At 40.4% G+C, this 16,385-nt stretch overlaps 1 protein-coding gene across 1 annotated transcript in view; it reads right to left on the reverse strand.

The window, feature by feature from the left end:
- The window catches only part of CALCRL (calcitonin receptor like receptor), a 47,362-nt gene extending 31,790 nt beyond the window's left edge, over nucleotides 1-15,572 (reverse strand). The window contains exon 1 of the mRNA XM_072120873.1: nucleotides 15,425-15,572. The gene's annotated coding sequence lies outside the window, so the exon portion shown is untranslated. The remainder of the gene's footprint in view (nucleotides 1-15,424) is intronic.
- Between the last annotated feature and the right edge of the window lie 813 nt (nucleotides 15,573-16,385).

Genomic DNA, 16,385 nt, shown 5'->3' on the forward strand with positions numbered 1-16,385 from the left:
TTAAGACATCCAATTGTGAGTCATAGCGTGCCATAAATGTATCACTTCATTAACTAGATACTTGAGTCTTATGTACTGGTGCAGTTTGATGACTGCCTGAAAACTTCCACAGTTCCACAGATACCGCTCCTTGACAGTAGATATTCCAAACGGATGCCCTAAAGTTGCGTGTTGTTGAGGCATGCACCTCTCCACGGCGTGTACCTCTTCGCTGATAGTTTGAGAACGAGGCGTGGTTTAGATGGATTTGAGGGTGTGATTAGCCGCACTTGCGCCGTAGAAGGTTTTTGGTACACTGTAGTTTGTATTTTGATGCAGTCTGTATACTTTGCTGTGGTATCCCACCAGTATTCTGCTTCAGTTTAGCAATTTATCAAAATTTGTGAGGTCTGTATAATATGCAGTTTGCCTAAGGAGTGTGCAGAGTGTGCCAGATTAATTAAAAGTGGCGCACATTATTTTTCTGGTGCACTCTGTTTATGCTGCAGGACTGTGGCGCCGAAAAAATTGTGCCGCACATTAGCAATATATGTGGCGCAAAGTCAGACAAAGTTAGGTGCACATTGTCTTACCTCCCGAGAGGGTGTCATTATATTATGTGACTAGGGACAGGAGTCAGGCTGCTGTAATGAGACCCAGGCCCCATGTCACTGCATATTGTCCCTGAGATGGCAAATGCTGGATGCAAATACATTGATATGCATGCATCATAGTAATCATATGCAAATGCAACTCAATTGCAGAATTCAAAAACATTACTGTTTTTCTTTGGATAAGCACTGTTACACAACAGCTAATAATCTAAATTAAATAGAAGGACCTCCGCACTATGTAAAAGTGTCAAATTATTTCCAGAGGATTTTTGTGTCAGCAGCAGTGATATATAAATAACACTGCATTCACCATCCACCTGGCCAGGATCTAATCCAACACAGATAACGTCCACTCATGTTTCAAGGGCTGGGGGCTTAGGAAGTAGCAGATTTAGTTGAAGGAGTCCAGAGGGGTCTAGATGTCTTATATATCTAGAGAATATTATATTTTAACTACAGTTACCGGTTGTTATAAACAGAAACCAAAAAGCAGATCTAAAGAGTCTTACATAGAGGAAAATCAGCTATAATAACAAGGCAAATCTAATTTAAGCAGGGCTCATTTTGTTGTTCTGCTGGGTGGATTCATTTATAAATAACTTGTTTTTACAAAAAGAAAAAAAAAACTTGTTTCTCTTTGCTATTTTTGTACACTGATCTCACAGTATGTGTGCATCATATTTGAGCAGTTTTTGTAGCTATGTGGAACCCTGTGCCCAGAAGCTAAAAGACCCATCAGCAATACATAAAGAATATGCAGCAATGCAGAGACTCCGTTCTATTAAATGAAGAGCTCTCAGGCGGTTACTTCTACATAACAAGCCATGAAAGTTGCACGGGATTGGTTACAAGTTTCTTTTTGTCCCATACTTTTTATTGGGTTTTTCTTACTCAATAATTACACTCACCGGCCACTTTATTAGGTACACCTGTCCAACTGCTCGTTAACACTTAATTTCTAATCAGCCAATCACATGCAATCTCCTGCAGTTCAAACCGAGCATCAGTATGGGGAAGAAAGGTGATTTGCGTGCCTTTGAACGTGGCATGGTTGTTGGTGCCAGAAGGGCTGGTCTGAGTATTTCAGAAACTGCTGATCTACTGGGATTTTCATGCACAACCATCTCTAGGGTTTACAGAGAATGGTCCGAAAAAGAAAAAACATCCAGTGGGCGGCAGTTCTGTGGGCGGAAATGCCTTGTTAATGCAAGAGGTCAGAGGAGAATGGGCAGACTGGTTCTAGCTGATAGAAAGGCAACAGTGACTCAAATTGCCACCCGTTACAACCAAGGTAGGCAGAAGAGCATCTCTGAATGCACAGTACGTCGAACTTTGAGGCAGATGGGCTACAGCAGCAGAAGACCACACCGGGTGCCACTCCTTTCAGCTAAGAACAGGAAACTGAGGCTACAATTTGCACAAGCTCATCGAAATTGTACAGTAGAAGATTGGAAAAACGGTCTGATGAGTCTCGATTTCTGCTGCGACATTCGAATGGTAGGGTCAGAATTTTGCGTCAACAACATGAAAGCATGGAGCCATCCTGCCTTGTATCAACGGTTCAGGCTGGTGGTGGTGGTGTCATGGTGTGGGGAATATTTTCTTGGCACTCTTTGGGCCCATTGGTGCCAATTGAGCATCATTGCAACGCCACAGCAAACTGTACCCCATGCATGTATCTGACCACATGAAGTCACAGCTACCTCCGTGGACTTCTCCTCTCCATCCTCCATGGAGGCTGCTGTGATTTCACGTCATCACATACATGGTGTACAGCTTGACATTAGAAGGCTAAAGGACCATATCATAAATGTAACACAAGGCACCATGTAAAAAAATGTACACAATGGGGCAGATTTACTTACCCGGCCCATTCGCGATCCAGCGGCGCGTTCTCTGCAGTGGATTCGGGTCCTGATGGGATTTATTACGGTAGTTCCTCCACCGTCCACCAGGTGGCGCTGCTGCGCTGAAGAGCATTGGAACGCACTGGAATACACCGAGCCGGGCTGAGTGAAGGTAATTGCAATTTTCGCGACACATTTTTTTTAAAAATGTGGCGGTTTTTCCGAATCCGTCGGGTTTTCGTTTGGCCACGCCCCCGATTTCTGTCACGTGCATTCCGGCGCCGATGCGCCACAATCCGGTCGCGTGCGCCAAAATCCCGGGGCAATTCAGGGGAAATCGCCGCAAATCAGAAATATTCGGGTAACACGTCGGGAAAACGCGAATCGGGCCCTTAGTAAATGACCCCGAATATTTCCAATCTGTACATAGAGCTTTATATGTCTTTAGTTGAATATTAGCAGATGGTCCATAAGTACAAGGAGGCAGAGCAGAGATTTGAAGAGACACAGAGCTGTCAGAATAATGGGGTGTGGTTCACTGGCAGCCTGAGAGAGAGAAGAGTCACAGATACCAGACATGAGTCACAAAAGCTAATTTGCATATCAGAAAAACGTGAACACTTGTTCAAGCCCAAGTTTGGAAAATGTAAAAAATTGGAAAAAGTATAATAATTAAATAAAATAAAAGTCCCCTAATCAGCCCAATCCAAATAAAGTAAATAAAACACAAAAACACACAAAAAAGTACATATTTGGTATCACCGCGTTCATAGCAATCTGTACAATAAATATATAACAATATTGAACCAGCTCAGTGAATGACGTAAAAAAAAAACACGAAAAAATTTCCATAGTATACAATTTTAAATCAAATGTTCTAAATAGTGATTTAAAAAAGTTGCGTGCCCTAATATGACCGACTGAAAAGAACAACTCTTTTTGCAAAAAATAAGCCATCAACTAGACCTGTCAACAGAAAAATACAGAAGTTATGCCCCTGGAAATTTGTAAAAAAAAAAAAAAAAAAAAGCTATTTTCTCCAAAGAAAAACTATATAAATGAGGTATCACTGTAATCATAGTGAACCAGAGAATAAAGATAAAATATTATTTTTATGTTATGGAGAACCAGAAAAACAAAGTGCTAAAAATCCATAATAAAAATGGATAATTTTTGTTATTTTGCAAATGATAAACCCTCATATGTTTGCATTACCAAAAAAAAAAATCTAATTTTATAGCCTGTACATTGTGACATTACAAATCTGCTATGAATGGCGCTGCTTCCATTCTATGCCCTGCCATCTGCCCATACCTCATATGTAGTGGGGAACTGCTGTATCAATAGACTCGGGAGAAATTGGCCATCAAACTTTGCGGAGCATTTCATAATTTTATCCATTATGAAAGTGTCATTTTTGGGCTTAATGAATGTATTTTCTCAAAAAATTTAAATGTTTCTAAATCGCACTTCCAATTTATTTTAACCCATGTGAAACACTTAAAGGGTTAAGACTTAATAGAAATTGTTTTACATGCGTTGAGGGGTGAAGTTTCTATAGCGGGGTTTATGGGTTTTAACTATTATTTATGTCTTTCAAAGTCACTTGAAAGCTGAGTTGTCCCTCAAAATGTGAGTTTTGGCGATTTTCATTAAAATTTTAAAAATCACACCTTAAGTTCTAAGCATTATAACATCATAGAAAAAGGAGAGGGCGCATAAAATATAATTCCATTATAAAGCAGACATTCCGGATATGTTAGTAATCTAGCTTTTGGGGTAGCTGAACTATCTGTCTGGTAAGCAAAACATTTCAAACTTTGAAAATGAAGAATTTTTCAGAAATTTTGCAAAATTTTCACTTTTTATCAGAATGAAACGCAAAACTTATCACTTAAATTTTACAACTAACATGAAGTACAATGTGTCTTGAGAACTAGTGACAGGTCCTCTTTGATGAGTCCTTGGAAGGGTGTAAACCACATTCCCCATCTTGTTCATTTCCTTCCTTCATTATTCATTTAGTATTAATTCTCCTTTGTTTCCTTCCCCTTTACCCCTTTATTGTGTGTTTTTATATCTCCTGGTTTGATAACCATATGCCCCTCAACCTTATGTTAACTACGCTATATTTTATTTGTTACGGCCAGCAATATTCAGGTTAAGTTTAGGGTTACAACTCGGTCGGTTAGATTCTTTTAACCCCTGCAGACACGGTGATCGCGGCAAGATGGCGGCTGTCCCTGACAGCCAGCCACCTTGACTTGTGGACCAGAGGGGTTTTCGTCGCACCCCCCGGTTCATGATCGATGCTATCGGCTGGTCAGTTCAGACTAGCCGATAGCGCTGGAATGGCGCTAGACACCTCTAGTGCTGGAACCTCTAGACACGGCGATCGGGACAAGATGACAGCCGACATCTTGCCTCGTGGTGCAGAGGGGTTTCGCCCCCCCCCCCCGTCCACGATCGCTGCTATTGGCTGGTCGATGCGACCGACTAATAGCAGCAGTATACGTCACCAGGGGGTCCTGTAGGTTAACACAGGATGATGATTGGTGCTGTCTAGGACAGCACCAATCATCATCATTAGGGGGCATGTCTGGTGGCATCATGCCACCTCCCATAGACATCCGATCTAGACATCTATACAGATCGGCCAATCGGATTTCAGATGGGAAGTTCAAATTAGTGATCACTGTTCTGCACGTCTCATTCTAGTGTGAGACAGCGTGCAGAACAGTGTATATCACCCCCCTGTGTTGCTGGACCCTCTAGAATTGCTGGCTGGCACCTTTCTGGGCACCACCAGTGTGATCCTCAATTGCTGCTGTGACTACTACAGTAAGATCTCACTTCTGTGTGATCTTATTTTTTTTTTTTGTGTGATCCCTAATTTCCCTATATCAATCCCTGTTCCTGATCCCTTCCACCCCTTCCCTGTGTGCGTCCTGTGACGCCGAGCACGTGTGCTCATTTTTTGGTCGCAGTTTTTTTTTTTTTCCTCGTATTTTTCCCTGCACCACCTTCGTGGTTGCATCCTGTAAGCTGGGCACTGATCAGTGACTTGCATCACTGATCAGCTTTAGCTTCAGCTTTTTTTTATACAGGAGGGGTTATTTTTTGTTTTTTTTGCTCAGTTTTGTGTGTCCTGTGACCGCCAAGTGCAGATCGGTGACACACATCACTGGTTGGCACTTGTGCTTGCACAGTGCCAATTTTTTGCTGCTTTGCTGCTTTTTTTAAAATAGTTTTTGCACACACAATCCATCTTGTGAGTGCGCTGCGACAACCGAGCGCTGATCAGTAGCATCTTACTGTTCAGCACTTGCTCCTTTTTTGTCGCTTTTTTTGGTTGTAAAAAGAGAGGGATTTTTTAATAGTTTTCTATATCCAGGAGAAATATGGTTACACATTTTGTGGGGTTGTTTCATCTTTTGACACTTGTGGCTTAGAATAATTTGGGGTAAAAGTGACTTTTTGGGGAAAATTTTCACCTTTTTCCTTTTGGCGTCTAATTGGATCATACACCTTTAGGGGTACATACACATATTACACCTTGAAACATTTTCCAAGGGTGTATTTTCCAAAATTGGGGTCACTTGTTGGGGTTCTCTTCTGTTTTGGTAAAACTAGGGCTCTCCAAATGCACTCTGACCCATGTATAAGATTTCTGGGTTCTAAAAGACACACATCCCCCATTCCCTCTACATCGTACCCATACCTTTTATCTGCACATGTGGGGCGATTCGACAACCAGGAGAAATAGTTGTACACATTTTGTGGGATTGTTTCATCTTTTGAAACTTTTGGCTTAGAATAATTTGGGGTAAAAGTAACTTTTTGGGGAAAATTTTCACCTTTTTCCTTTTTGGGGTCTGATTGGATCATACACCTTTAGGGATATATACACATATTACACCTTGCTAAATTCTCCAAGGGGTGTACTTTCCAAAATGGTGTCATTTGTTGGGGTTCCCCTCTGTTTTGTACCACTAGGGCTCTCCAATTGTATCCTGACACATGGAAAGTATTTCAACAAAATTTGTCCTCTAAAAACTGAACAGCGCTGTTTCCCTACCAAGTGCCACCCTGTGCCCGTACAGCAGTGTATATTGACACAGTGGGTATTGGAATACTCAGGAGGAATTGCACCAAACATTTTGAGATGCATTTTCCTTTTTAACCCCTTGTGAAGGCACAAAATTTAGTGTTCAATGAATATATTGTTAAAAAAAATTAGATTTCCGTAATTTCACGTTCATTTATTATTCACGCTTGTGAAATGCTCAAAGGGTTAACTAACTTTCCAAAGGTTGTTTTGAATATTTTGAGGGGTGCAGTTTCTAAAATGTCTTGTGTATCACTTGTGGGGGGAGTACTATCATAAAGTCCTTAAAAAGTGACTTCTAACTAACTTGGTCACTGCAAAAATAGGTTTTGACGATTTTTGTGAAAAAGAGCATTGGAGTCAGTAGGCATGCATGCAGTGACTTTCCATCACACATGTGCTCACTAGCCTTCCACGATTTAATTTCTGAGTGCAAAACTGTACAGCCCAGATACCCCCTGAGGACCCCAGAACATGGCGAAACATGTCAGGTGGCTGTAATAGTCTTTGAATTTTAATAAGCAGCATATGGATGTAGGGTTTTAGATAAATAGTATAATAGACTACGGTCACAACTAGGAGGTAGTACAGTGAGTGTATTAGGAGAGTTATAACTCCAAGTAAGAGATTAGTAGCCACCCTGTTGCCTTGTAGCTAGTGCAGCACAGGCTCAACTACTTCAATAATAAAACGGATACACTGTAAACTGCTTCCCACTGTGAAAATAACAGGGGTTAACATTTTGTACCATTCCACAATTGTACTTGCCTCCTATCACCATATGTTTAGTCATATGAGATCTAAAAATAATTAATCACCCACTCCAGATGTGCTTTTAATCTCCTTTTTTCTTTGTATATACACTGTTGCTCTTTATGGTGTATTGAATACACTTTTTAAGATATATGAATAAAAGGTATTTTTTTAACCATTGACAAATAGGTTACATATGCCTGATGGCATTTTTGGTCTGTTGCAATTAAAATAAACCCAGTCATCTCATTAGACATTTGGGTCTCCTTTCCCCTAAGGTTTGACTCTAGGTTTACATGCTACACATGCAAGTCTGTCGTTTCCTTCTACTATTACGTTATAACTCTATGTGACCTACCTATTTACTATATCATTCTAATTTTTAAATCGCTCCAATTAGATCGAATGCCTCTCATCTTATATGTCAAAAAGACCATATACACCCCCTGAAGCTGCCATCATCACAGATTGATCAATACATATTATCTCATCCTTATACTCACACATCCACATCCAGATGTGTGACCACCTACTGCTGTGACACAGAGCCATATTTTATCCATCCATCAGGCCATCTGGTTAGTGTTCAGCTTCATGTCTTAAAACTTTAAATTTTTACCACATAAATGACGCAGAATGCAATCAAGTCTCATGTTATATGTATTCACACTTCCTTCCCTAGACTTATGTATTTATTTGTGTTTTTTCATATGTATTTATAAATTTTATTCCTATATTCATACTTAATTAATTTAATAGCCTTGACCACTATGCAATTATTCCGTCATTATTCTGCATTTTATAATGCACATGATTATATTAATCTACAATACTATATTCTAATACCTAATTCATATATTTATTGTAACATATTTGTATGTTCTTACTTCCCGTAGGCCCTGTATACATCTGATGACAAATTTATAAATAAAGTTGTTATTGTAATCTATATAACTGTAGTTAACTACCTAGGACATGGGTTTGTCCCTTGTACACCAGTAGAAGCCACAACTCTATCCCTGATGCTATAAGAGCTGCCTACCCAAGACGGTGAACAACTCTTCAACATCAAGAGTCATTGGACACTCTACTTCAAGCAACAGTGCGCTGTGCGAAATTTCTCTTGGTTTAAGGATGCTATGTTTTTGAGGATTTTTCTGAATCTGCTGGTACCTGTAAGATTCAGATGGTTGAAATTAAAATTTAGGTTTAAAGAGGATCTGCCACCCATTAAAAAGGCACTAGGAGCTTCTTAGTGATGCAACCAGCTTCTAGCACTAGCCCATTTTTAGCAGTGATAAACTGCTAGCTATATCGGAACCCTCTGTTAAAGCTTACAAACATTGCCTGCTACAATAGGAACGCAGGACCAAGCTGAAGCGTATTCATAAGGCCAGAGGTAACTGCCGGGCTTCAAGTGGCAGACACAGCCTCCTAGTCCTGCCCCCTCATGAATACGCCCGCCCTCTGTAAGCTCGGTCCGGCACGACAATATCTGCTATCATTATTGGAGGGTTACAATAAAGCAGGCAGTGTATCAATGCTAAAAATGGGGTAGCACTAGAAGCTGCTTACTTAGGTTGCCTTTTTTATGGGTGACAGGTCCTCTTTAAGTCTCTCAAAAGGGAGTAAATGGTTGTTCACAATTATTTCTGATATTAGTGTAATACCCTGGAGGATCTATGAGGAAACACTGATGGTTTCTAGAATTGATATATGGTGGTATATTCAAATTCGTGGCCACTAGACCTTTTTTAGGTAGAATCCTGTGGCACAGATCTGCAATATCTGAAAGACCGTGCAGTTTACAGTAAAGTTCAACACTATTCAGGGAAAACGCAATAAGAGCAATTATAATACTGTTAACTGTTAATAGGTAGGATTCGACCCATTTTTTGGAAGTGCTGATCTAGTAGGACCACTCTGTAACACTGAAGGACAACGTAATCCTCCTTTGGCTATAGGTCTGTATATATTGTCTGCTTTGGTTGTAGGTCTTTCCTTTTTCCATAGGTGGATCAGTAACAAGGATTGTATTTTCTTTCCTTTTTTTAATGTTTTTATTACATATAAGAGAATCAGTACAAGACATTTTCACATTAAAGTAAAGTAAAACCACATTCGCAAGTAAAACCAAAGGAATTGTAACCAAACGCTACATATATGGAAGAGCGTGTGTTCTAAGCAATTTATAATAATGTACAATATAGATTTATACTTTTCTCAATATAAAAGAAAAAAAAACTAACTAATGGAAAAGGAACAAAATCAACAATATAGATCCTAGAGATCCAGCTTCAATGAGAGAATACTTGAGCAAGTAATTAGATTTAACGCAAACCTCTCAGTGTTTCACATAAGTAGCATAATTATTACTTTGAAAAGAAGGAGCTTTCTTGTAGTCACAGTCAGTGTTACTTGCGTGATGCCCTCTTGCATACAAGGGCAGGTAGATTCTTTCCAGTGCCTTATTAAAACCAATTTCGTGGCCATCAGGATATGAGCTGTCACAGTTCTAAACTTAGGGAAAGTGTATTAATATCCATAAGAAAGTAAAGCTTTATCTGAACCGTCTAAGTAAGAAGTGACTCCTAGAGCAGATATAATTGTTAATTCCTCCTGCCAAAGGGGTCAAATTTTTGGGCATGAAGTATGGGTAAGTGCCCCTTTTTGACCACAGATTCTCCATCATCCAGAAGGGTCAGTGGAGTTGTTCCTCAGGACTTCTTTTATTATAAGTTTATACACCGCAATATTGTTTTATACAAATTATAAAAATTAGCCACCATAGCGCCTTGTATTTTAATTTATTCCCTCCCCCCATTGCGTTAGCAGTCCCGACCGCCAGCTGCTTTATGTACTGTGTATAATGGAGCCACAAAATAAACAGTTGTCACCTTTCCAATCCCCTCTTCTTATTTCATGTGTCCCGGCAACGGCATCAGGTCAGCGACAGGTCCGTGCTCATGACCTAGCCGGTGCACATGAAGTAAGAAAAGGACCTGCCCGGGCGTCGTAAAAGTTAAGTAGTCAGTTTAGTTTTTTATGTGATGGTAAAACTGGGGGATGGCTATATTCTCTAGGGCACTGGCTATATGTTAAATTGGCTGGCTGGCTATATTACAGGGATTTGGATAACCACAGGGGCAGGCTGGCTATATACTACTGGGGGCTGGCTATATACCACTGGGGAGGCTGTGAACAATGCCTTTACCACCCTAGGCTTATCCGTAATATGTTTTTGCAGCTTTTGGTGGTAAAATTAGGTGTCGTGGCTTATACTCGGGACAGCTTCTACTTGAGTATTTATGGTAACTGAGCTACCCCCCATGGAATGGTGCTGTTGTTTCTGGCATCTGAGGCAACTGCAATAACCTGCTCACGTGTCAGACCAAAACCGATCTGATTTTGACATCCTATAGTGACATGTGTTGCATCTAACTGCTGGGTTTTCAAGGGGATTTTTTGCAGGATAATGTTCATCTATAAGCAGCAAGAATATTTCTGCAATTCTGGGAAGGGGCGGCTGGAGCCTGTGTCTCAGTCTCCTCATGCAGTCTTTCTCTCTTCCTCACCATCCCACTCCCTCCCCTGCCTAATCAATAAACATGACAGGAAGTGTGGAGGGGGAGGGAGCTGAATTAGTGTAGTGGAGAGAAGACTGACAAAGGCAATTTTAAATCAGCATAGCAAAGGCTATTGGAACCTGTCACCAGAGGAAAATTACATTCCTGATGACAGGTGTGCTTAAACTCATTGCTCCAATATTGTAATCTTGTGCATATCATCATTGCATCCACACATAAATATTCATCTGATTCAAACACCTACTAGGTGACTTTATTTTTTGTCAGTGACTATAACTATACAGTATACACCTTTTCTGATAGGTCTGTTCTAGAATAACAAAAGATTGAGATTTAATTTTGAATGAAAATATATATTTAAAAAATGGCCAAATCAGTATATACACAGGTACCCTTTAACATTTCAGCAGAACAGAATAGTTCTTTCATATATATTTTGAGGATTAATGAAACTGTAGGAAAATTAGATTTTCAGATTTAACCCCTTCACGCACCCCAACGTAACTGTACATCATAAGGTTTGGATAGTTATGTCATGACGATCGCCCGGGCTAAGCTTGTGATCACCGCGGGAACCCGACAATATGTGAAAGCCGAGTTCCCTCAGTAACAGCCAGGATAGCGACTATAGGGCTTTACCGGGACACGGAGGTGTCGATCATTGCATTGGTGACCCTAAGGGCCAACAAAGGACCCCAGGGCTGCCGTCAGTAACGCCTGCTAGATTCTGCATAGGCTAACTATGTAATATGCTGCAATACATTAGTATCGCAGTATATAACACTGAACAAGTGATCACATTGGGACAACTTAAAACTGTCAAAAAATTTTTTAAAAAGTGCAAATAAATGTGTCCTGATGCCCCATCCCATATAAAAATCAAATACAACATAAAAAAAGTAAAACTCAACAAAAACCAAGTCTGTAACAACCCGTACAATAAACTAAAACTCTCACTGAACCTGTACAGTGAACAACAACTTCTTATAATGACACAGGGAAAAATTTTAAAAATCAGGCTTGGTCCTAAAGCCCTAAAATGGCTTAGACCCCAAGGGACTAAAGGCAAGTACAGGGATTGTGTAACAGGTCTTTCTTTATTATTGTTGACATAGGCCATTGAGAAGGACCAAGGTTGCAATATCTGAACTAGGGTTAGATCCAGATCATAACATCCTTACACAAAGAGTGGTCTATGACGTGCTGGGATTATCTCTATAAATAAATACTCCCTTGCTAAGACATCTGTAAGATATAGCAGAGGGAGTATTTGTTTGCGCTGATAATTTTGCAGGTGAAGATACTCCTAACATAAAAAAATGATGATTCATATACTAGTTGACATATTTAGGTAGCATACACATGTGTGCCTTGAAACAGGAATGAAATATTCCATAACCTTGCAACTTTTTGACTTATTATATTGTACTAAATGCACCAAAATGAAGAATCTACTGCCTCTAGATTGTCTGTGTGGGTTCCTACCTTTTTCCAACTCAAAGAGAACCTGTCAGGTCGATTTGGGAACCTAAACCAATTAGAGATCCTTAACCCCTTAATTGTCCTGACAATGTGGTTAGATTATCAGGGTACAGGTTTATATACACTTTCATTAAAGGGGTATTCCCACAAAGACAAGTTTCTTATATGTACTCAGGATAACAAAATAACACATTCTCTAATTCACTGTTATTAACAAAAATACAGCATTTCACGGATATAATTCCAACCTGTCTTTATCAGTCCTGGTGTATACAATTTCAGTTGCCCCTAGACCCAACCCTGTAACTTCTGACCTTAGGGTTGGCTGGCCGCCATCTTGGATTCCTGTGTGACAACAGACTACAAGGAAATAAGAAATCCGGAGGAAGGGGGAGCCTGGCACATATCCCCACTTTGGGATTTTGCACTGAGCAGCCTAGGGGCTGATAGGTAATAACAGTAATAAAACTGTGTAAAAGTGTCAAGTAAGGGGTTCAAATGATCTTTATTTTGTTAACATCACCAGGGGATTGAAATGTGAGAATTTTCTTTCATGGGAAAACCCCTTTAATCTTCTGAACATTAACTAATATCTGACACATAGAAGGAGAGATGAGGCAGGTCAGAGATGAGAAATAATAAGATCCATGAGATGCATATTACACATCTCAGCTCTACTATCACAGTCATAACATACACAGCTCTGCTATATACCTCCCTTCCCCTCCCATGGATGAAGACCTTATCTGCCTGCTTTACTCTCCTCACAATGCTGCTGTTGTTTGCCAGCATTTACATACCCGGCCGCTGGAGTTCACTGAAAGTGCATTGTCCGACGATAATGCACTCTGCCGCAATTCACTAAGATCCGAAATCCTGCATGTGTCGCTTCCCTGCTCAGGTCCGACATAGTCCATTAGGGGCTAAAGGCAGAGAGCAGCTCAGTGCAGAAGAACGACGTGTCTGCCAATCGTAAACTCAGAAGTCATAGGGTCAGGTCTAGGGCCACCAAAATTGTGTACACTAGGACTGATAGAGACAGGTTGGACTTATATCTGTGAAATACTGTATTTTTGTTAATAACAGTGAATTAGAAAATGTGTTAAATGTACTCAGGATAACAAAATAAGAAACTTGTGTTTGTGGGAATACCCCTTTTAAATTCCTAAATTGACCAGTATGAGGGATATACGTGGAGAACATTTTTTAAAAAAACTTTTATACTTACCTAAATGTGAGCCTGATGAGGCACATCAAACTCGTATCTGAAGATCCTGCACCGGCACCTCCTCCTGCAGCGTGAGGCTTAATTGTGCATGGGAAGTGAAGCCTGGAGTGTACTACACCGGCTACACTTACCACAACGCACAAGCCCAGAAGGGAATGAGGAAGGAGGTGAGTATAAAGGTTTTTTTTCTTATATGACCACTTAAATAATACAGGGGTATTTGGGTCCGTTTCGGGAGAGCAAATGGCCATCTGAATGTACCCCACCGCTAAACATCATTGTGTGTATGGACCTGTCTTGTTATTAGTGTAGGTCCCAAGATTAAAATATTTGGAAGTTCACTCCCTTTCTGTCCGTGTTCCAGCCACATCTTCATCAGCGAGCGCGGTTTTTAATTGTGAATTCTTTTTCCTTTTGGAAATGCTTTAAATGCCATTTTCCATGATAGAGCATGATGCTACAAGTGAATCTTTATAGAACACCACATCACCATTACAGTGCACTATGAATTGCCCTACATAAACAATACTCCATGGCACGGCAAATGTTGAAATTAGCGCCACATTTCAGCGTTAAATCCAGTAGCCATGTCCTGCAGATTATTATTTTTTTACACCACATGTGGGTGGAATTTTCTTGGATCCATCTGTGCAAATTAGCATGTTTTAAAAAGACCAAGGCAATTTCTCGAAGTTTTCCAGAATAAAAAGCTAAAAAATTATGACAAATAAAAAAAACATGGAGAATTTCTTTTTTAAAATAGTGAACAAACCATTTTGTTAATAACTTATATACAATGAAGTGAATACCCTGCACTACCCCTTGAGGACAATTCTTTCCTTAGCGTCTTTCTCCAGTCAGGGATCTAGGCTGCACATAATAACTTATGTTGACCCAAGAAGTGAGGCTATACCTCTACACTAACGTTGCAAAATTCAACTGTGAAAAAAATCTACCACCAGGATCAGGGATTGTAAACCAAGCACACTGACATACTGGTGTGTGCCCCCTCTGGCAGGATCTGCTCTTTTTTTTAGCAATCCATAGTGCTGCAGCTTATGGTCTTGTGTGTGCCCCAAGCTGCTGCCTCCTCTGCATGCCCGGTTCTACCTCCTGGCAGCACCCGGCTGTAACTAGCTGAGCAGTTTGTTCAAGCCCAAGTGTGGAATCATGTAAAAAGTAAAAAAAAAAAAGAATAAACAAATAAAATTAAAGTCCCTTAACCACCCCAGTTACATACAAAACCAAAATAAAGTATATAAAACACACACACTAAAAATACATATTTGGTATCCCTGCGTCTGTATCAATCTGTACAATAATCTAAAGCAATATTTAACCTGCACATTGAAAGGTGTAAAAGAAACCACGAAAAAGTTCCCATAATATATAATTTTTCATCAAATACCCTCATAAAAAATGTTCTTTACATTAGAAGAAAGCGGAACAGAACTATTAATAAATGTATATTGCTAAATTACCTGATATCCTGCCCCCACACATTACAAAAAAACACGAGGTAGGTGGCCAACCCCTTTAAATCTGATAGAACCTGTAAACTCATTTTTCTGGCACCGGATTGAAAGGACAGGAGATATAAGTGGACCCCTGGCAGCCATAGTCCTCATACATACTGTTTGAGGTTTACACAAGATATGCAATTGTGTATGACATGTCCTTCCATATAAGAAGGCTGACATCTTAAATCATGACATAATGGAAGCAATGTCGTAGTAACAAGTCGCGACACAAGCATCAGCCACAGCAGAAGATCATCAGGTGGTCACAGATGTGTCTGCAGCTATAGAAGACACCGTGGTACTCACAGCCCTCAGCGCAGCCCGAGCACAGGAGCAGTACGCGGCCTCCGCCTCCAGCCTCCAGCACAGGATAACCTCGGACCCGCTCCCCTTCCTATACAGAAGAAGAACCGCTACATAAAATCCCAATGCCCAAAGTGAGTGTCAGTGATCATCAACAGGAAACATAGGAGCTTCCTGTGACATCACTGGACTCCGCCTGCGTTCTGTTCTCTGGCTTCCCTGAGCTGTGACCTGCCGCCTCGGAGGGATCCTCTCCGCAGTGCGGGACAGGCTGGACCTCGCCGCTTCCTATGCCCATAAAGCAGGATGTGGCTGCTCGCATCAGGAAACCTGGCCCCAGCCAAACTCCCACAGATAACATTGTGTGAGGGATTTATCAGCCCGCCCAAAGCTGAAATCAGAATAAAATAAACAACCGCAGCTTGTGCTCAATGCCAGACATTTACATGTAGGATCTGTGTGAAAAGTAAGAAAGGAAGGAGTTAAATGTCACCTATACATTACAATCTATGTACCATGGTCAATTGGAATGGACACCCGCCTGTAGCTTTATACTGAATAGTTCTATGAAAATGTCACAACTTTTATTCATAATTTATTTATTGCAGGTTTATTTTAGGACTTTCCCTTATGCACATTTGGAGCACAAAAACCCTGGACCAGAAGATTATGGATCTGGCTTGTCACCATGTTTGCTGTTTGATGCCTCTTTTGGAACAAAGAATATTGATTAAGAATATTGAATATTGATTATGTGGTGATGGAGCTCCTACAATTTTTACAGTTATGATGGATTTGGCTTGTAACGTGCACCATAAGGATTGAGGATTTACAGGTTCAGGGGGTGAGCTGGCTATATGGAGCCTTTGGGCTTTGTTCATTATTAGAACATGATGGCATCTTTCCTATTGCTCATCTTGCCATGCGTGGTGTGCTTGCTGCAATGTCTGGCCCGATTGTTTAG

This window comes from Engystomops pustulosus, chromosome 8 (assembly GCF_040894005.1).
Source record: "Engystomops pustulosus chromosome 8, aEngPut4.maternal, whole genome shotgun sequence".
Lineage (NCBI taxonomy): Eukaryota > Metazoa > Chordata > Amphibia > Anura > Leptodactylidae > Engystomops > Engystomops pustulosus.